This window comes from Oncorhynchus gorbuscha, linkage group LG13 (genome assembly GCF_021184085.1).
Source record: "Oncorhynchus gorbuscha isolate QuinsamMale2020 ecotype Even-year linkage group LG13, OgorEven_v1.0, whole genome shotgun sequence".
Taxonomy (NCBI): domain Eukaryota; kingdom Metazoa; phylum Chordata; class Actinopteri; order Salmoniformes; family Salmonidae; genus Oncorhynchus; species Oncorhynchus gorbuscha.
The window spans coordinates 80526128-80546501 of NC_060185.1; the positions used below are offsets into that span (position 1 = coordinate 80526128).

General features: G+C 42.3%; 1 protein-coding gene across 2 annotated transcripts in view; it reads right to left on the reverse strand.

Annotated features, from left to right (window-relative positions):
* Positions 1-20374, reverse strand: part of LOC123993582 (ecto-NOX disulfide-thiol exchanger 2-like) — a 345502-nt gene that overhangs the window by 255266 nt on the left and 69862 nt on the right. The window lies entirely within an intron of this gene.

A 20374-nucleotide genomic window follows, 5' to 3' on the forward strand; every position in this document is an offset into this window, starting at 1 on the left:
TGTCAACAGGTAGCTAACGTTACTCAATAGACCAGCCACTCGTTCATAGAACATCAGCTTGCAAAGAACTGTATTTTTGTATAGACACCTAAAGTTGCTTGTAGCGCAAACTACAAGTAAGCACAGGCTGCTGGGGTAAAATGTAATTGTTACCTTAAAGTCGAGCAGAGGTAACGTAGCTAAATTAGCTAGCTAACTATATTTGTTAACCTTTACCAAAATCTAGATGACTTTAATAATACGCTGGCTAGACATTGCAAAACAAATCACTATAATTAGCCAACTTATCTGGCATTGAGATTTGTAACTTTGCAAACTAACTTTCGCTACGTTAGATTACGTTAGCTACAGCCTACTAGACCGTATGTAACCATTAGCTAGCTAACTACCGCAGAGGCTAACATGACTTGCTTGTGTGTTCTACTTACAGAGTCCGATCTTATGCAGCGCCATCAACATTAAGGTCAGCACCAGGAACTAGTGTAAGTCACCAAATAAATATACTGGAGCTAGGCATAAACCTGGTTTGTGTATTGTCATAGTTGGTGTGTTTACAAGTAGGCTACAACGTCTACGGTAGTTATCTGTATTATGGAGGCTTAGTTGATTGTTTATGCAAAACTTGAAGTCTAAATTGGGAAAACAATTGAGTTATTAGTAAGGTTGGTGTGTTACTGACTGGTGTCTTGTTTAGTCAGCGTGATCCATTGACACGAGGGGGGTGGGTGGATAGATATAGTACCTTGTTTGAGGGAATATTGATGGGGCCAAAGTAGTAAAATGTTGGCTAATCACCGACTAGTGTGTGTCCTATAGACATCCTTGCTGCTGATGACCTTTACACAAGCTTTAGCAATACAGATCCTGTACACCCATTGGATGAAAGTTCTCATCTGGGAACAAGTTCAATATCATCTGACTCGGAAGAGGAAATACTGCACAGGGCTGGCAAGAACTATGAGTCCAAGGCCATGGAGCTCATGAAGTTCAGCCAGACCAGCTGCCATTCACCAACACAAGATGAGGTTCACCAGCTGAAGAACATTCAGGACTCTGCCTGGAACGTTCAGCCAAAACAACATCCATATCCAGTTAGACTGATGTTGTAGTATAATATAGAATGCCTAGTATGCGCACAACTGCATTGTGGTAGATATTGCTAGCTCTTGTACATGTTTACACTGAGGGCACAAAACATTAGGAACACCTTACTAATATTGAGAAGCACCCCGTTTGCGCTCAGAACAACTTCAATTCGTCAGGGCAATGACTCCACAAGGTGTAGAAAGCGTTCCACAGGGTGTCACGCCCTGGCCTTAGTTATATTTGTTTTCTTTATTATTTTGGTTAGGCCAGGGTGTGACATGGGTGATTTGTGTTTCGGCTTGTCTATGAGGTTTATTAGATTAATGGGGTTGTGTTCAGTTTAGTTGTCTAGGTAAGTCTATGGTTGCATAGAGTGGTTCTCAATATTTAGGCAGCCATATTCTTTGGGTATTTTGTGTGTGATTGTTTCCTGTGTCAGTGTTTGTGCCACACGGGACTGTTTTCGGGTTTCACGTTTCATGTTTTGTAGTTGTGTTCATGTCTGAGTGTTCCTATTAAAACCATGGACACTTACCACGCTGCGTAGTGGTCCGATCCCTGTTTCACCTCTTCAGAGGAAGAGGAAAACCGTGACACAGGGATGCTAGCCCATGTTGAAAATGTGTATTAATTACATGTGCAGAATAGAACTGGTGTAGACTTTAATGAAATGCTTGTTTACAAACCATTCCCGGTGTTGCAGCTAAAAATATAAATAGCAACTAACACAAGAGGAATATAATAAATACACAATGAATGGGGCTATACACAGGGAGTACCAACACCATTCTTATACACATGGGAAACTGTTGAGCATTAAACCCAGCAGCGTTGCAGTTCTTGACACAATCCATGTCTCAATTGTCTTAAGGCTTAAAAATTCTTTAACCTGTTACTCCTACCCCCTACTTTTTCGAACATTGTTAAAAATCGCGCAACATTTCAGCGCCCTGCTGCTCATGCCAGGAATATAGTATATGCATATGATTAGTATGTGTGGATAGAAAACACTCAGACGTTTCTAAAACTGGTTAAATCACGGCTGTGACTATAACAGAACGTGCGTTTCATCGAAAAGCGCAGGAAAATCTGATCACTGAAAATGGAAATATATATCCATCCGCCACTTCAACCCATTGATAAAGGCGAACCACAATAAATGGGGCTGAGGTTGCAATACCTACAGCTTCCACACGATGTCAACAGTCTTGTCTTTGCCTAGGCTTTGTTTCTTGGTCAAACGAAGAAGAGAAAAGCCATTTCTTCCGGTCTCCGACCGGATATTTTGGTTGAGATTTACCCGGACATTATTTCCAGACGGACAGCTCAAGAATATACATCGCCTCGTGATCAAATTGGTCGCTTATTAACGTGTACTAATACCTAAAGTTGCATTACAAAAGTATTTCGAAGTGTTTTGTGAAAGTTTGTCGACTTTTTTTATTTTAAAAAATGACGTTAAGTTATAAGACGCTATTTTTTTCCGTTTATCACACAGTCTTCATAGATCGATATCTAGGCTATATATGGACCGATTTAATCGGAAAAAAGACCCAATAGTGATTATGGGACATCTAGGAGTGCCAACAAAGAAGATGGTCAAAGGTAATGAATGTTTTATATTTTATTGTGCGGTTTGTGTAGCGCCGACTATGCTAATTATTTTGTTTACGTCCCCTGCGGGTCTTTTGGGGTGTTACATGCTATCAGATAATAGCTTCTCATGCTTTCGCCGAAAAGTATTTTTTTAAATCTGACTTGTTGCCTGGATTCACAACGAGTGTAGCTTTAATTTAATACCCTGCATGTGTATTTTAATGAACGTTTGAGTTTTAACTAATACTATTAGCATTTAGCGTAGCGCATTTGCTTTTCCAGATCTCTAGATGGGACGCCTGCGTGCCAGGTAGGAGCAAGAGGTTAACAAGTGAAATCAATAAGGGATCATAGGTTTCACCTGGATTCATCTGGTCAGTTTACATCATGGAAAGAGTTCCTAATGTTTTGTACTCGGTGTATATAATGGAGATGGATATAAAGGAACACCTTCCTAATTTGGAAAGTATTCAGACCCCTTCCCTTTTCCCATATTTTGTTACGTTAGAGGCTTATTCTAAAAAAGGTTTAAATACATTTGTATCATCAATCTACACACAATACCGAAAAAATGATTTTAACCATTTTAGAATAAGGCTGTAACGTAACAAAATGTGGAAAAAGTCAAGGAGTCTGAATACTTTCCGAATACACAATTATTATTATTATTATTATTATTTTTTACAAGTGTACTGACAAGTGACTAAATGATTCCGGCTGCATCGGAAACCAAACTTGACTTCAACTTCAATTGTGACCGTCTCGATTAGGACGCATGTAGCAACATTTGGAGAGAGAGAAAAATCCCCCTTGGATAAAAGTAGACTCGGAGCTAGAAAATGTTGAGGAACAATGGGAGAGTAAATCTGTTAAGGGCACATGACAGTTTGCATGTTCAAGATGTGTGTCAAAAAATGCTAATTGTTTTTGATTGATGTGTGACATATGCCTAGCTTCTTGAAACGTGTCACAATTTATGATATTCATTAAATGTATTCGGAAGTAACTAAATTTTCCTCCCCAATTTCTTCGTATCCAATTGTTGTAGTAGCTACTATCTTGTCTCATCGCTACAACTCCAGGTTGAAAGTCATGTGTCCTCCAATACACAACCCTACCAGCCGTACTGCTTCTTAACACAGCGCGCATCCAACCCGGAAGCCAGCCGCACCAATGTGTCGGAGGGTACACCGTGCACCTGGCAACCTTGGTTAGCGGGAGTCGGGAGTCGCTGGTGCGCGATGAGACAAGGACATCCCTACCGACCAATTCCTCCCATAACCCGGACGACGATGCGTCGCCCCACAGACCTCCCGGTCGCGGCCGGTTATGACAGAGCCTGGGCGCGAACCCAGGGACTCTGATGGCACAGCTGGCGCTGCAGTACGGCGCCCTTAACCACTGTGCCACCCGGGAGGCTCTAGCAACAATCTTAGTTAAAACAAATGATGCAGGGAGGCGGTGTATCATTTCAACTTATATTTGTTGGCAAGTAAACATGTTACAATAAAACAGTAGATTGGTCTGTAGCAAAAAAATAGACATGGCTTGTATTCAAGACAAAAGTTTATTTGCTCTGGAGACCGAGGCGAGTTTACACAGTATACAGGAACAGTTATGCAATGTGTGACATATATACAGTAGAATAAACATATACTACTAACACCAAAAATCAGTATTACAGTTCTACAATGGGAATAGTTGCATATGGTGTGTTTGGAGGCTGCAGAAATTGAAGTCTTCGGAGTCACTTCGATACAAGGGGAGATAGTTGTTTTGGACCTTTCTCATCTCCTCTTGAATTGCTCAAAATGGCCCCAACAATACACAAAACAAGGGATTTGGTGTCCTGTACCTTGTTTCTCCCCACGCAGAAGAAACTAAAGCAGTATTTGTCTAAGAGAATAACAAAAACGCTATTAGAATTTCATGGGGAATCAATGTGTACTGTCTGTATTCCTACTGTAGCAGCACGATTTAAAATAGTATACATATCACAGACATGTTAGCTAGCTAGCTACAACGCAGGTATAGTTACTCAAAGAATAATTAGTTATAAAGTCAATCATTCCTTTAGTCTTCGTCAACATCAAAGCATTTCTCCAGTTTCCCTGAGTTCTCATGAGATGCACTGAGGCTAGCTAGCTAACATTAGATAGCTAGCTATAATATTAGGCAACAGTACATTTTGGGTATAGCAAACTAAGCTAGCTAGCTCAAATTGGCTAGTAGCAGAACTAGCAAGCCTCGGTATGGCTGAATCAATCACCAAATTATACTGTACTGAACAACACTGCCTCATGTGAAGAGAGCGGTTGCTAGCTAGCTCCCAACAACATACTCATTTGCCATTTGCCCTCCTGGTCCAGCTGGTCTAGGCTGCCTCCGCCAGGTGATCTTGGAGGATCTGACGAACATCTCCAGCACACCTCATATGTGCGCCAAAACTTTAATGGTCTGTCACTCTTACATTCCTCTTCTCTTCTGGATGGATAGCACAAGCATAGGCACCAGACTCTGGCCATAGCTACCCATCGCTGCTTGTTGGTCTCGCAATTCTTGTTCTCACCATCTCCATCCTCTTCATGGAATTCCTGCGTTGTGCTGAAAGTCCCACCCCCTTGCCAGAATTCTCCCCCCACTTCTTTCTTCATTGCTGCGACTTGCTTGCTAGTTGAGATTTCTGCTCTTCACTCAGTTGTCAGTGAAGCCTACATTTCACTGATCTTAGTAGCAGAGAGCATTTTTGTTTTCGGTTTGGCTATTTGCTTCAAGTGTATGTGACGGTTCTAGCTTGTATGGCGCCCTGGGCGAACTCCCCCTTCAGCGCCCGCACGCACCCAGGGAGGCCCCGTGGTGCCCACGGCAGGATGCCGTTCTACTCCATCTATGTTTAATATAGCACACATACATTAATCATTCATTTCGGTTGCCAATCCTGACGTGGAGTTTGTTCTATAGAAAGTATTTGACTGATGTGTGCTACAGAAAGTATTTGAATAACTACAAAATTAAGGAAATTAGAAGGGGGGATTCTGGCAGGGGGGTGATTTTCGGCACAACACCGGCTCAAATGAATAGGGCAGGATGTACCTATGTTAATATGTAAAATAAACTGTTTTGTCGTCCAGCTCTATTTGGAGAGGAATAATCAGAAGCAGACAGTCATTATTTAGCTAGCCATCTGGGATACACAGTGCACGGTAACATAGTTCCCGTGAACCTGTAGAAACTACATTACATTACATTACATTTAAGTCATTTAGCAGATGCTCTTATCCAGAGCGACTTACAAATTGGTGCATTCACCTTATGACATCCAGTGGAATAGTCACTTTACAATAGTGCATCTAAATCTTAAAGGGGGGGAGGGTGAGAGGGAATACTTATCCTATCCTAGGTATTCCTTAAAGAGGTGGGGGGGGGGGGGGTTCAGGTGTCTCTGGAAGGTGGTGATTGACTCCGCTGTCCTGGCGTCGTGAGGGAGTTTGTTCCACCATTGGGGGGCCAGAGCAGCGAACAGTTTTGACTGGGCTGAGCGGGAGCTGTACTTCCTCAGTGGTAGGGAGGCGAGCAGGCCAGAGGTGGATGAACGCAGTGCCCTTGTTTGGGTGTAGGGCCTGATCAGAGCCTGGAGGTACTGAGGTGCCGTTCCCCTCACAGCTCCGTAGGCAAGCACCAACTAGTACTGCCCCAGTAAAAATAAAAGCTTTCCTTCAAAACACAAGGGCCATAATAATTGCTACAAAACATGACTCAGACAGCAGGCTCAAATCAACCCATCAACCCTACCGCTATGCATAATGCATAATAGTGCATAGTAAATAATGTCTGAAAAACCTCACTCAAAACACCCCAAATAATGTCTAGCGATGAAGTTCCCCTTTAAGTGTAATGTAATGAGAATCAATGGGGTGTTAAAAGTACTGGGCTGCACTGCCAAAAGGTGCTCCCTGAGCTCACTTTATTAGCCTGTAAACAGAGCTCTGGCCTTTGGTCCTCCAGCTCCAAATGGACTGCATTGATCAGCAGGTCAGACTAGGTTGGCTCCAGCTCTTTAATTGCCTGTGTCCCTCCTCATTCTCACCCCAACAGCTGTCAATTACCTCCCAGGTAAGCCAGGGCCAGCAGCACTCATTGAGTTCAAAGCCAGGCTGAGGCATGACCAGAATACAGCACAGAGGTGTCTTGACTTCACTAGATTGACATGGAGCCCACTGCTCCAGTTTATTATTAAGAAAAAATATGAATTCAATAGGAGGGAGGCATTTGTTAAAGGATTACTGGAGTATGAGACAACTCCTTATGTTCATGCACAGTGCATGCATCAGTCTGTCCTCTTGAATTTAAAATAGTCTTCTCTCGGGTGAAAGGGAAGCAGTTCAATTGGCATAACAACGACAACATTTTCGTTGATCAAAGTCTACTGACAAGACGCAAATCTCTGAGCCAAAGAACTGTCACTCTGCAATGACTTATGTTTCTCATGATTGTCCCATTTATCCTCTACAGTGCTTATAAAAACCTATGGGGTCCTTCAGATTATTGCTGGGGTAACAATACAGAGCTCGACTGGCTATTCATGAACATGACTGTTCTATACTTGACAGAGCAATAGTTTAATTCAGTTTACAAAGTACTGCCAATCTTCAAGTCTTGGTGTACACAATTGAGGACAGAGTGCATTTACCCTCAGATGCCCCCTCTTTGGAGACATTATCCCTGCAGTGCCTGAATAGTGCAACCTTTTACCCCAGCACAATGTGCCATCATGCTGAAAGACGTGTTCAACATTCCACTTGACATGATACGAGGGATGCACGATATATCGGTTAACGTATCAGAATCAGACGATATTAACTAAAAATTCCAACATCGGTTTCGGCCGATGTCTAGTTTAAGACCGATGTTAAAGGTACCATACATACTAGAGGTCGACCGATTAGGGCCAATTTCAAGTTTTCATAACAATCTAACACCGATTTCGCCGTTAAAAACAGCATTGCACTATTTATTTAACTAGGCAAGTCAGTTAAGAACACATTCTTATTTTCAATGACGGCCTAGGAACGGCGGGCGGGTTAACTACCTTGTTCAGAGGCAGAACAACAGATTTTCACATTGTCAGCTCGGGGATCCAATCTTGCAACCTTACAGTTAACTAGTCCTTGTGCACTCCATAAGGAGACTGCCTGTTACGTGAATGCAGTAAGTCAAGGTAAGTTGCTAGCTAGCATTAAATGTATCTTATAATATTATCTAGCGTGTCATGCATTGCGTATAATCTGACTGGGCATACAAGTATCTACGTATCTGACCGAGCGGTGGTAGGCAGAAGCAGGCGCGTAAACATTCATTCAAACAGCACTTTAGTGCGTTTTGCAAGCAGCTCTTCGTTGTGCTTCAAGCATTGTGCTGTTTGACTTCAAGCCTATTAAAACCTGTTAAGGCTAGGCATAATTCTGCCCCCTTTGGATGAATTGCGTGCCCATAGTAAACTGAAAAATAAATCTGTCCAAAATTGCTATTATATGCATATAATAATTATTATTGGATAGAAAACACTCAAAAGCTTCTAAAGCCGTTTGAATTATGTCTGTAAGTATAGCAGAACTCGCAGGGCAGGCAATCTCCCAAACTAGTTTTGGAAGCCTGAAACTTGGGGCAACTTTTACGTCATCGCACACACCCTCCCCAACCAGCTATGGATCTGGAGACACTATGTCTTCCACTAGATGTCCTCATTCAGTAGAGCGTTTAATTGTGCAAATCCCGCAAGCTTTGACCCTTTGGGAGGTGAAAGAGTGGGTGTCGCGAGAAAATACATGTGCGTTAGGGCGCAAATTGTACACAGACCTTCCTCTGTTCCAGCTTGCCTGAGAAGAAGTATGATTGTCCGGTTGAATTGAGAATTGTTTTGTACGTTTATAACATCCTAAAACTTGATTCTGCACTTAGTTTGACCAGTTTAGTCGACATATGTAATTTTGAAGTTTTGATGCGCAACTGTTCGGGACCAGAAGTCATTTTGGATGCATTTCAGCTGAAAGTGGAAGCAGATGCTACTATAAGGACACACGAACTGAAACAAAACGATGTATTGGGTAAGCATGACTCCTTCCACTACATTCTGATCGAAGACCATCAAAGGTAAGGGAATATTTATGTTGTAATTTTGTATTTCTGTTGACTCCAACATAGCGGAGAAATATTGCTTACGTCTGAGCGCCGTCTCAGGTTATTGCATAGTCAACTAATTCTGTAACGTTAAAAACAAATCTGACACAGCGGTTGCATTCAGAACCAGTGTATCTTTCTAACTATATGTAAAACATGTATCTTTAGTCAAAGTTTATGATGAGTATTTCTGTTATGTGGCGTAGCTTTCCATAATTTTATGAACATGGCATCAATGTAAACCGTGATTTATGGATATAAAATGCATATTATTGAACAAAACATAAATGTACTGTATAACATGTCATATGACTGTCATCTGATGAAGATTTTCAAAAGGTTAGTGAATGATTTATTTTTTAATCCTGCTGTTATAATTTTAGATTTTCTGGGACAAAATGGCTGCCTCTTGTCTTTGTTTCGGTGGTGGTCTAATATAAATATGTGCTGTGTTTTCACCGTAAAACATTTTAAAAATCTGACATGCTGGGTAGATGAACAAGGTGTTTATCTTTCATTTGAGGTATTGGACTTGTTAATGTGTGGAGGTTAAATATTTCTAAGAATATTTTTTGCATTGCCTGCACCACGGTTTCAGCTGAACGGGGGGGGGGGGCGGACCCTGAGAGGGACGCCTCGCTTTAACTCCCGAGATGAGGCTGGTGTAGCCAAAGTGAAATGGCTAGCTAGTTAGCGAGCGCTAATAGTGTTTCAAACTTCACTCGCTCTGAGACTTGCAGTAGTTGTTTCCCTTGCTCTGCATGGGTAATGCTGCTTCGAAGGTGGCTGTTGTCGTTGTGTACCTGGTTCGAGCCCAGGAAGGAGCAAGGAGAGGGACTGAAGCTATACTTTTACACTGGCAATACTAACGTGCCTATAAGAACATCCAATAGTCAATGGTTAATGACATTAAATGGTATGGAGAGAAATAGTCCGATAATAACAACTACAAGCTAAAACTTCTTACCTGGGAATATTGAAGACTCATGTTAAAAGGAACCACCAGCTTTCTGTTCTGAGCAAGGAACTGAAACGTTAGCTTTCTTACATGGCAGATATTTTACATGGAACATATTGCACTTTTACTTCTCCAACACTTTGTTTTTGCATTATTTAAACCAAATTGAACATGTTTCATTATTTACTTGAGGCTAAATTGATTTTATTGATGTATTTTTTAAGTTAAAATAAGTGTTCATTCAGTACTGTTGTAATTGTCATTGTTACAAATAAATAAATAAAAATCTGCCGATTAAATCGGTATCGACTCTTTGTCCTGAAAAATCATAATCGGTCGACCTCTAATACATACCTACATAAGCGCAGGTACATGACGTAATAACGCCACGTAACATTCTGAGCTATACACGAAACAGCATTCCTAGCCTAACAATGTCTGCTGTGTGGATCGAGCAGTCAAGGCGAGACATCTCAAAGGTGACATCCATTAACTTCTTGGCGCACCCATCCCGTTAGCGGGATCATTTTTGTCCACATCCGCTGAATTGCAGAAAGCCAAATTCAAAAAATATTTACTGTTCAGGAAATCACAAGTGCAATATAGCAAAACGCAGCTTAGCTTGTTGTTAATCCTCCTGGCGTGTCAAAAAAGCTATACAGCAAAAACTATCCGAGCGTTTGTGTTACGACATCTATCACAGCATACAAAACATTACAAACAGCTAGCAGCAAAAGTAGATTGTCACAAAAGTCAGAAAAGCAATAAAAATGAATCGCTTACCTATGATCATCGGATGTTTGTACTCACGAGACTCCCAGTCACACAAAATGTTCCCTTTGTTCCATAAAGTTTCTTTTTATATCCAAAATACCTCCATTTGGTTGGCACGTTTTGTTCAGAAATCCACAGGCTCGAGCAGTCAAATTCCAAATAGTATCCGTAAAGTTCGTAGAAACACGTCAAACATTTTTTTATAATCAATCCTCAGGTTGTTTTTACAATAAATAATTGATAATATTTCAACCGGACCGTTCACACCATGTGGAAGCCATAGAGAAAGGAATCTGGTTGATATCCCTTTAAATGGAGGGAAGGCATGCAATGGAACAGAGAGCTTTCAGGAAAAACAGCACTTCCTGGTTGGATTTGCGCCTGCAATATCAGTTGTGTTATACTCAAGAGAATATTTTGACAGTTTTGGTAATGTTAGTGTGTTTTCTATCCTAATCTGACAATTATATGCATATTTTAGATTCTGGGCCTGATAATAGGCCGTTTCATTTGGGTACGTTTTTCATCAAAACACTGCCCCTACACTCAACAGGTTAAAGCTAAGATAATAGAATTGATTGCCCTTGACAATCAACCGTTTGACAGCTGATCGTCCTCGCAGTGGCAGACCTAGAGTAACTGTCGTGGGTGATGTTGGCTTTTGCTGACTGGTCGAGCACTGGTACACACTACCAAGTGTGCTATTTGTCAGATGTTGTCCTACCGGAGTAACAGAGTAATATAATAATTGCTATTAGCTTCACGACATACATAAACTCAGCAAAAAAGAAATGTCCCTTTTTCAGGACCCTGTCATTCAAAGAAATCATAAAAATCCAAATAACTTTGCAGATCTTCATTGTAAAGGGTTTAAACACTTTGTTTCCATGCTTGTTCAATGAACCATGAACATGCACCTGTGGTAGGCAATTACGGCCACAGTTATGAAAACTAAGGACACTAAAGAGGCCTTTCTACTGACTCTGGAAAAACACCTACAGACTACTCCGGTTGTAGAGTGGAATGAACTCAATAAAGAGGTGAGAAATAAATGTGACTCCTCTGTAACTAGAACAATATTTACTTTTAAAATGGTGTTTTCCCACAATTGTATTTTGAGCAATGGTCATATGCTTTTGCTTCTCAGAATGCATCTCTCCCTCCTCCGTGTCACAGTGGGGAGAGTGAGTAAGGGGCTCGCTCACAAAGCAGCCGACAGCAAAACAGAGACAGGCAGATGGTGCCTTCAGAAAGTATTCATAGCCCTTGACTTATTCCACATTTTGTTTTGTTACAGCCTGAATTCAAAATGGATTAAATGTTTCTTTCTCACCCTTTTACATACATCATCTCATAATGACAAAGTGAACATTTACATTTATTGAAAAGAAAACAATTAAGTAATTTACATAAGTATTCACAAAATATAGAACAACCCTGCCTAGAGCTGGCCATCCAACCAAACTGAGCAACCAAGCAAGATGGACCTTTGTCAAGGAGGTGGCCAAGAACCCAATGACCATTCTGACAGAACTACGGAGTTCCTTAGCGGAGCTGGGAGAACCTGCCAGAAGGAAAACAGTCTCTACAGCACTTCAACAATCTGGACATTATGGGAGAGCAGCCAGACAAGCCACTCCTGAGAAAAAGACACATGAAAGCACGCCTGGAGTTTGAAAGACTGATCCTAAGGCAAAAGATTGAAGTCTGATGAGACAAATTTAACTCTTTGGCCTGAAGTCAAAGCGCTCCTGAATGTCTGAAGAAAAACAGGCACAGAGCGTCACCCAATTAAAACCATCCCTACCGTGAAGCATAGTGGTGGCAGCATCATGCTATGCTTTTCAGCGGCATGGACTGGTAAGGATAGAGGGAACAATGAATGGTGGCAAATCCTTGACAAGAACCTGCTTCTGAGTGCAAGTGACTTTAAACTGGGGCGAATATTTACATTCTAACAGGACAATAACCCCAAGCATACAGCGGAATGTCTTCAGAAAAATAATGTGAAAGGCCTTGAGTGGCCCAGCCAAAGCCCAGACTTGAATCCCATTTTTAAAAAAAAATTGCTGTTCACCTCCGCGCCCCATCTAATTTAAGAGCTTGAGAAAATCTGCAAGGAAGACTGGGAGAAAATCCCCAAATCTAGATGGTCTGAATCAGTTTTGCACAAGACAACAAAGCTGTAATTGCCACCAAAGGTGCTTCTACAAGGTATTGACTCAAGGGTGTGAATACTTATGTAAATGAGATATTGCTGTATTTAATTTAATACATTTGCAAAAAAAAGATTGTTTTCACTTTATCAACATGGGGTATTGTGTGTAGGAAATAATTATACTTAAATCAATTTTGAATTCAGATTGAAACAAAATGTGGAATAACTCAAGGGGTATGAATACTTTCTGAAGGCACTATACTTTCACAGCAGAAATCAAAATAATGCACACGCTATTACTGTTGACCAAATAATGAACAATCTAGAAGAACGTTGTATAGAAAAGAAAAATCACAGAAAATGACTGACATGCGCCAAATGCTTTGGTAATAGGAAGGCAATGTGGGCCTTGTATTGCTCAGTGCAGAAGACCCATCAGCATGCTGTGCAACAAGCCCGAGGGGAGTTTAACTGTCTAATTTCCCACCATGCATAGGACTTAGCATGGTTGTCAGTTTGTGCAGGCGAGCAGTAGGACGTGTTTGTGCCTGATTAGAAGCAGATGAAAAGCAGATGACAGTTTGATGTGTCAATCTCTGGGTCTCCCTTTAACACCAAGGGAGGAAAACATGCCTGCTCTTTGTGCACTTTAATCTAGCCAGCTGGCTGATATATTAAGATTATTCATGCTGAATGAAATGAAGATTCTGGCATGGTGTATACATTTCTGATGCCTTTGTGGATGAACGGCCCAACTCTTTCATCAAAGAAAGAGTACAATTTTCCATCAGTGTGTCACACATGAATGAAAGGAACATTTACAATTGCATGTGAAAGCGCCATGCTACCTTACACTCTAGGGAATTTCACGCAAAGCTTTTGTGCTGGCTATTCAGTCACAAAGAGTTCTGCATCTGAAATATTTCTTTGCAAAGGGCAGAAAATCTGAAAAGGTTTCAATTATTCCGCTTTCATTAAAAGAACATATTTAAAAAAGGTTAGTCCCTTATGCCTGCTTATGGATGATTCAGACCTCTGATCCCAAAAAATTGTGCTCAATGCAAACCTGAGTCAGAGGGGATCAGTCAACCTGATTTTATCCAAAAACTTTCACCTTTCTGTTGTTGGTTTACTGAACCATGTTCACATTATACCGGTAAGCTAACTAAGCTAATTCTGAAGACTGAAAGACTTGTTTGCATCAAGTTAGTGCCCAGGATTTCTCTCAGCAGCCGAGCAGTCTTGTGGTATGCAGACGACCCAGGTGGATCACATATCCAAGGCAGTATGAATGGAGGCTGACTGTTCATAGAACTCCAAAACATTATTTTAAATACCAAGACAACAATCATAACTTCATTTCAGGTGATGACAAATCCACTTCACCATGAATGCCAACTTTTATTAGGCTGAATCATGAAGATGTCCTCTTAGTAATGTACTGCTGGACAGACTATACCAGAGTAGATAAGAGTCAGCAATGATCTTCTTGTCATTTTGTCAACAGAGCTCCAAATTCATCACCGGTATAGATGGTTCAATTCCACCAGGAAAAATACAATCAGCACCAACATTGACGAACTGTCCACATGACAAATTTGTTGTTTATGAGTATGTGAGGTCCCTCAGTCACAGGGTTAGGGCCAAAGGTATTTTCAGCACCAAGGTCAACATTACAGATAGGCACCTTTCCTTTTCTGATAGTGACTGTTCATTCTGCAGTCACACAAGAAGCATTCCTGAAAATTGTTCAGGTTTGATGGACAAATGTGTGATGTAGTTTGACTGTGGTTAGGTGTGGAGGACGCTGCAGAATTTCCTGTGCTGGAATACTCTGGAGCAGAGTGCAGTCCACCTGTCACCCTCAGTGAAACAGGCTGCTTAGAGAGACCAGCGTTTTCAGGCTTGGAATATGAAATTAAGTTACTTCACACCTCTGGCAGACTTTGAATCAGGACCCATTCACCTCTGATGGGAGGACTAACATGAGGCTGGAAGCACTTACCGCAGCTTAACAGCAAATGGGAAAAGACACCAAGGGGTGGCAGATAAGGTTTCTGGTTTTGCTGTACAGGATAGTTCAATTATACTGGATTGTGATGAGAAATAATTACAAAACAAAAAGTCCCAACAGCCTAATGATCTGCACAATGAAGGACCTTCAAACACAGTAAGAACATAGGCTTGTTGATGTGTAGCCTAACAGTTTATGCAATTAACAGTCAACAGTTTGGCCTAGTTTAATACTGTATCATACATACATTTATTCAAGTCTCCCTCCTTGAAGCTCTTTGAGGATGAGAGGGAACACTGTCTCCAGTACTGTCATTTCATTTCAGCTACCAGCCCTTTCATGTCCAAGGTAGTGAGAAGATGGTGAAACTTCTGAAGGAGATGTATTTTTAACAAGAGCCTTTACAGGAGTAGAATATAAGCTGTGTAACATGATACCTCCAGAGACCAGGTGGGAATGAGTAAGTTAGCATGCCTGCTAAATGTCTTCATCTATGAAATATGCATGCTGACATTTTCTCTGACCAAGTGATCAAACATGTACACATACGAGTGCCTTCACCACCTGACATCGGGTTACTGTGATTAGCTTGCCATGTCTAGATGGACGTTGTGTAAGCAGGTTGACGTTTGCCATGAATCTTGCCTGAGGCAAAACTGAGGAATTTCCACAAGATAGGCCAGCAGCAATGTCAAAATTGGTTAGATTGTAAAAACTAATGAAAACAAAAATGAGCTTCATGGTCTTCATTTAAGGCTAGGTTGAGGCATTAGGGTTAGCAGTGTGATTAAGGTCAGGTATAAAATGTGATTTTATTACTTAGTGGCTGTGCCAGCTGGAGACAACCATGCAGAGCGGCCTCCAGGGAAAGACTCATGAGAATAAATGGCAACCTGCGTTATGTACGGCCATGTGGGACGTAAAACTATACATTGAACAAAGTCAACAAAACTGGCAGGCTAGAATAGACATTACATTAGCTTAGGCCTTTTTTTTCACTTTCCAAACTTTACCATCCACCTGTGTCCACCATGACTAAAAGCTCCACTCTGCACACACTAGACAAAGCCAACAAAACTGACTGAGCAATCTGGCTCTAAATTCTACATTGCAGGCCAACAGCTGTCAGCAGCATATCCTCTTGGTCAACTTGGTGTCCAAACTTTAAGAGATCCACCTGCCTCCTTCAGTCTCTCGTTCCAGGTACGGAGCAGCACCTTCCAGATCATTAGTCTGGGCAACACTCCACCGCCCAATCAGATCAGAAGCCCTCACTAATAACCAGTGGGAGGCCAATTAAAATGAGGAGCTCATGTCTCATTTGACAGTTCTCACCATTCCTCCACGAGAGGGGGTCTCTGCAGCACATTATTGCAGTCCAGTGACCGTTAAAGCCAATTATTATAACTGCCATGAAGACAGGACTCAGCTCAGACAATTTTTAACTATTATTGTGAGCATATTGATTCCAGTGTCCCTGACTCCCCGTTGATGAAACAAATGGGTCTAGCTTGCTGCAGGAAATTCAGTCATCATGCCATTGTATCCAAAGTTAAATCTTGTGATGCAGTTTGTGTCAGTGATGTTTTGCAGAGGGCAGAGCTAGTGTAGCTAGACAAGGAAACACTATGAAAAAAAGTATCTTGACTAGCTACGTTGGCTTGTACTCTCATCTGTTCTTTATTTTATTTATTTATTTTATTTTTCCAATGTCCGAGGATCAACAAAACATTTAATGATAAAAGCCAACCTTCCTCAAAGAGTAGGACAAAACCAATTTTGGCCCAAATTATATCAACATTATGATAGCATCTACTAGCTAGGCTAAAGTTTTGTAAATTGGCCTTGGGCCGAAGAGAACTAGTTCGTTTGGAGACAGGGCAGATCTGACAAAATCATTGCGGAAGCTGCTCAGATTGAAATAACACTGGAGTAAACATTCCCTAATATTGGCTCAAATAATGTTTCTGTGAAATTTCTGTAAAAATTTTGAAGACTACTTTCCCAGACTATGCTTCCAATCTCCTCCGCCAAGATGACAGTAGCATACACTTGGCTGTACCTGTATCCACTTTGCATTAACGCAGAATGAACGGCCATCCGATGCGGTGCAGCCAACGGGTTTCTCCACGCATCGCGAGGACAGAAACAAACATCTTTCTGGTTAGAAGAGTGGCGGGGGCGTATGCCTCATGACTAACAAGACATGGTGTGATTAAAGAAGCATACAGGAACTCAAATCCTTCTGTTCACCTGATTTAGATCAAATGTAGACCGCATTATCTGCCAAGAGAATTCTCTTCGATTATAATCACAGCCGTATATATCCCCCCCAAGCAGACACATCGATAGCTCTGAACGAACTTTATTTAACTCTTTGCAAACTGGAAACCATTTATCCAGAGGCTGCATTCATTGTAGCTGGGGATTTTAACAAAGCCAATCTGAAAACAAGACTCCCTAAATTTTATCAGCATATCGATTGCGCAACCAGGGGTGGTAAAACCTTGGATCATTGTTACTCTAACTTCCGCGACGCATATAAGGCCCTGCCCCGCCCCCCTTTTGGAAAAGCTGACCACGACTCCATTTTGCTGATCCCTGCCTACAGGCAGAAACTAAAACAAGAGGCTCCCACGCTGAGGTCTGTCCAACGCTGGTCCGACCAAGCGGACTCCACACTCCAAGACTGCTTCCATCACGTGGACTGGGACATGTTTCGTATTGCGTCAGTTAACAATATTGACGAATACGCTGATTCGGTGTGCGAGTTCATTAGAACGTGCGTTGAAGATGTCGTTCCCATAGCAACGATAAAAACATTCCCTAACCAGAAACCGTGGATTGTTGGCAGCATTCACGTGAACCACTGCTTTTAATCAGGGCAAGGTGTCTGGCAACATGACCGAATACAAACAGTGCAGCTATTCCCTCCGCAAGGCTATTAAACAAGCTAAGCGTCAGTACAGAGACAAAGTAGAATCTCAATTCAACGGCTCAGACACAAGAGGCATGTGGCAGGGTCTACAGTCAATCACGGACTACAAGAAGAAACCCAGCCCAGTCACGGACCAGGATGTCTTGCTCCCAGGCAGACTAAATAACTTTTTTGCCCGCTTTGAGGACAATACAGTGCCACTGACACTGCCTGCAACGAAAACATGCGGTCTCTCCTTCACTGCAGCAGAGGTGAGTAAGACATTTAAACGTGTTAACCCTCTCAAGGCTGCAGGCCCAGACGGCATCCCCAGCCGCGCCCTCAGAGCATGCGCAGACCAGCTGGCCGGTGTGTTTACGGACATATTCAATCAATCCCTATACCAGGCTGCTGTTCCCACATGCTTCAAGAGGGCCACCATTGTTCCTGTTCCCAAGAAAGCGAAGGTAACTGAGCTAAACGACTACCGTCCCGTAGCACTCACTTCAGTCATCATGAAGTGCATTGAGAGACTAGTCAAGGACCATATCACCTCCACCCTACCTGACACCCTAGACCCACTCCAATTTGCTTACCGCCCAAATAGGTCCACAGACGATGCAATCTCAACCACACTGCACACTGCCCTAACCCACCTGGACAAGAGGAATACCTATGTGAGAATGCTGTTCGTCGACTACAGCTCGGCATTCAACACCATAGTACCCTCCAAGCTCGTCATCAAGCCCGAGACCCTGGGTTTCTACCCCGCCCTGTGCAACTGGGTACTGGACTTCCTGACGGGCCGCCCCCAGGTGGTGAGGGTAGGCAACAACATCTCCTCGCCGCTGATCCTCAACACGGGGGCCCCACAAGGGTGCGTTCTGAGCCCTCTCCTGTACTCCCTGTTCACCCACGATTGCGTGGCCACGCACGCCTCCAACTCAATCATCAAGTTTGCGGACGACACAACAGTGGTAGGCTTGATTACCAACAACGACGAGACGGCCTACAGGGAGGAGGTGAGGGCCCTCGGAGTGTGGTGTCAGGAAAATAACCACACTCAACGTCAACAAAACTAAGGAGATGATTGTGGACTTCAGGAAACAGCAGAGGGAACACCCCCCTATCCACATCGATGGAACAGTAGTGGACAGGGTAGCAAGTTTTAAGTTCCTCGGCATACACATCACAGACAAACTGAATTGGTCCACTCACACTGACAGCATCGTGAAGAATGCGCAACAGCGCCTCTTCAACCTCGGGAGGCTGAAGAAATTCGGCTTGTCACCAAAAGCACTCAAACTTCTACAGATGCACAATCGAGAGCATCCTGGCGGGCTGTATCACCGCTGTATCACCGCCTGGTACGGCAACTGCTCCGCCCTCAACCGTAAGGCTCTCCAGAGGGTAGTGAGGTCTGCACAACGCATCACCGGGGGCAAACTACCTGCCCTCCAGGACACCTACACCACCTGATGTTATAGGAAGGCCATAAAGATCATCAAGGACATCAACCACCTGAGCCACTGCCTGTTCACCCCACTATCATCCAGAAGGCGAGGTCAGTAAAGGTGCATCAAAGCTGGGCCCGAGAGACTGAAAAACAGCTTCTATCTCAAGGCCATCAGACTGCCACTAACATTGAGTGGCTGCTGCCAACACACTGGCACTGACACTGACTCAACTCCAGCCACTTTAATAATGGGAATTGATGGGAAATGTAAATATATCACTAGCCACTTTAAACAATGCTACCTTATATAATGTTACTTACCCTACATTATTCATCTCATATGCATACGTATATACTGTACTCTATATCATCGACTGCATCCTTATGTAATACATGTATCACTAGCCACTTTAACTATGCCACTTTGTTTACATAGTCATCTCATATGTATATACTGTACTCGATACCATCGACTGTATGCTGCTCTGTACCATCACTCATTCATATATCCTTATGTACATATTCTTTATCCCCTTACACTGTGTATAAGACAGTTTTGGAATTGTTAGTTAGATTACTTGTTGGTTATCACTGCATTGTCGGAACTAGAAGCACAAGCATTTCGCTACACTCGCATAAACATCTGCTAACCATGTGTATGTGACAAATAAAATTTGATTTTATTTAACAATCCTATTATCATAAAGTATTCAAACAGGTTCATTGGAACTAAAATCTTACTTGGCCTGTAACTCATATTTCAATAAGGGTAGATTTACATTGCAGACGTTCACATCCTAGGTAAATAATGGCAACAGCTAACAGACACAGTCCTAATGAGTCAACTGAGAAGCGCTCTATACCAGCCTCTCAATCACACATAACAGCCATTGATTTCTGTCCTTGAGGAGACTGGAGTAGTTAAGGCAACAAGCACAAAGCAGCACTGAGCATGGCTAATCCTCTGCTGCTGACAGTCTCAACTCATTGCATAATGTAGGCTAGCAACAGGCTAATTTTGTATGGTACATTTAGCTGACATCCTAATATCAAATGAAAATGCTACGGTATGCATTTGCAGCTCTTCTGAATACAAGAGAGTAGTAACCTTACTCCATGTGGACAGTGATGACACCTAAACCACAGGAGTCATTAAATGACCACCCATGTACCAACAAAACAGAATATTCAGTGACATGCCGTCATGCGTTATTGTTGCAGTGTGCGGTCATGGTGCT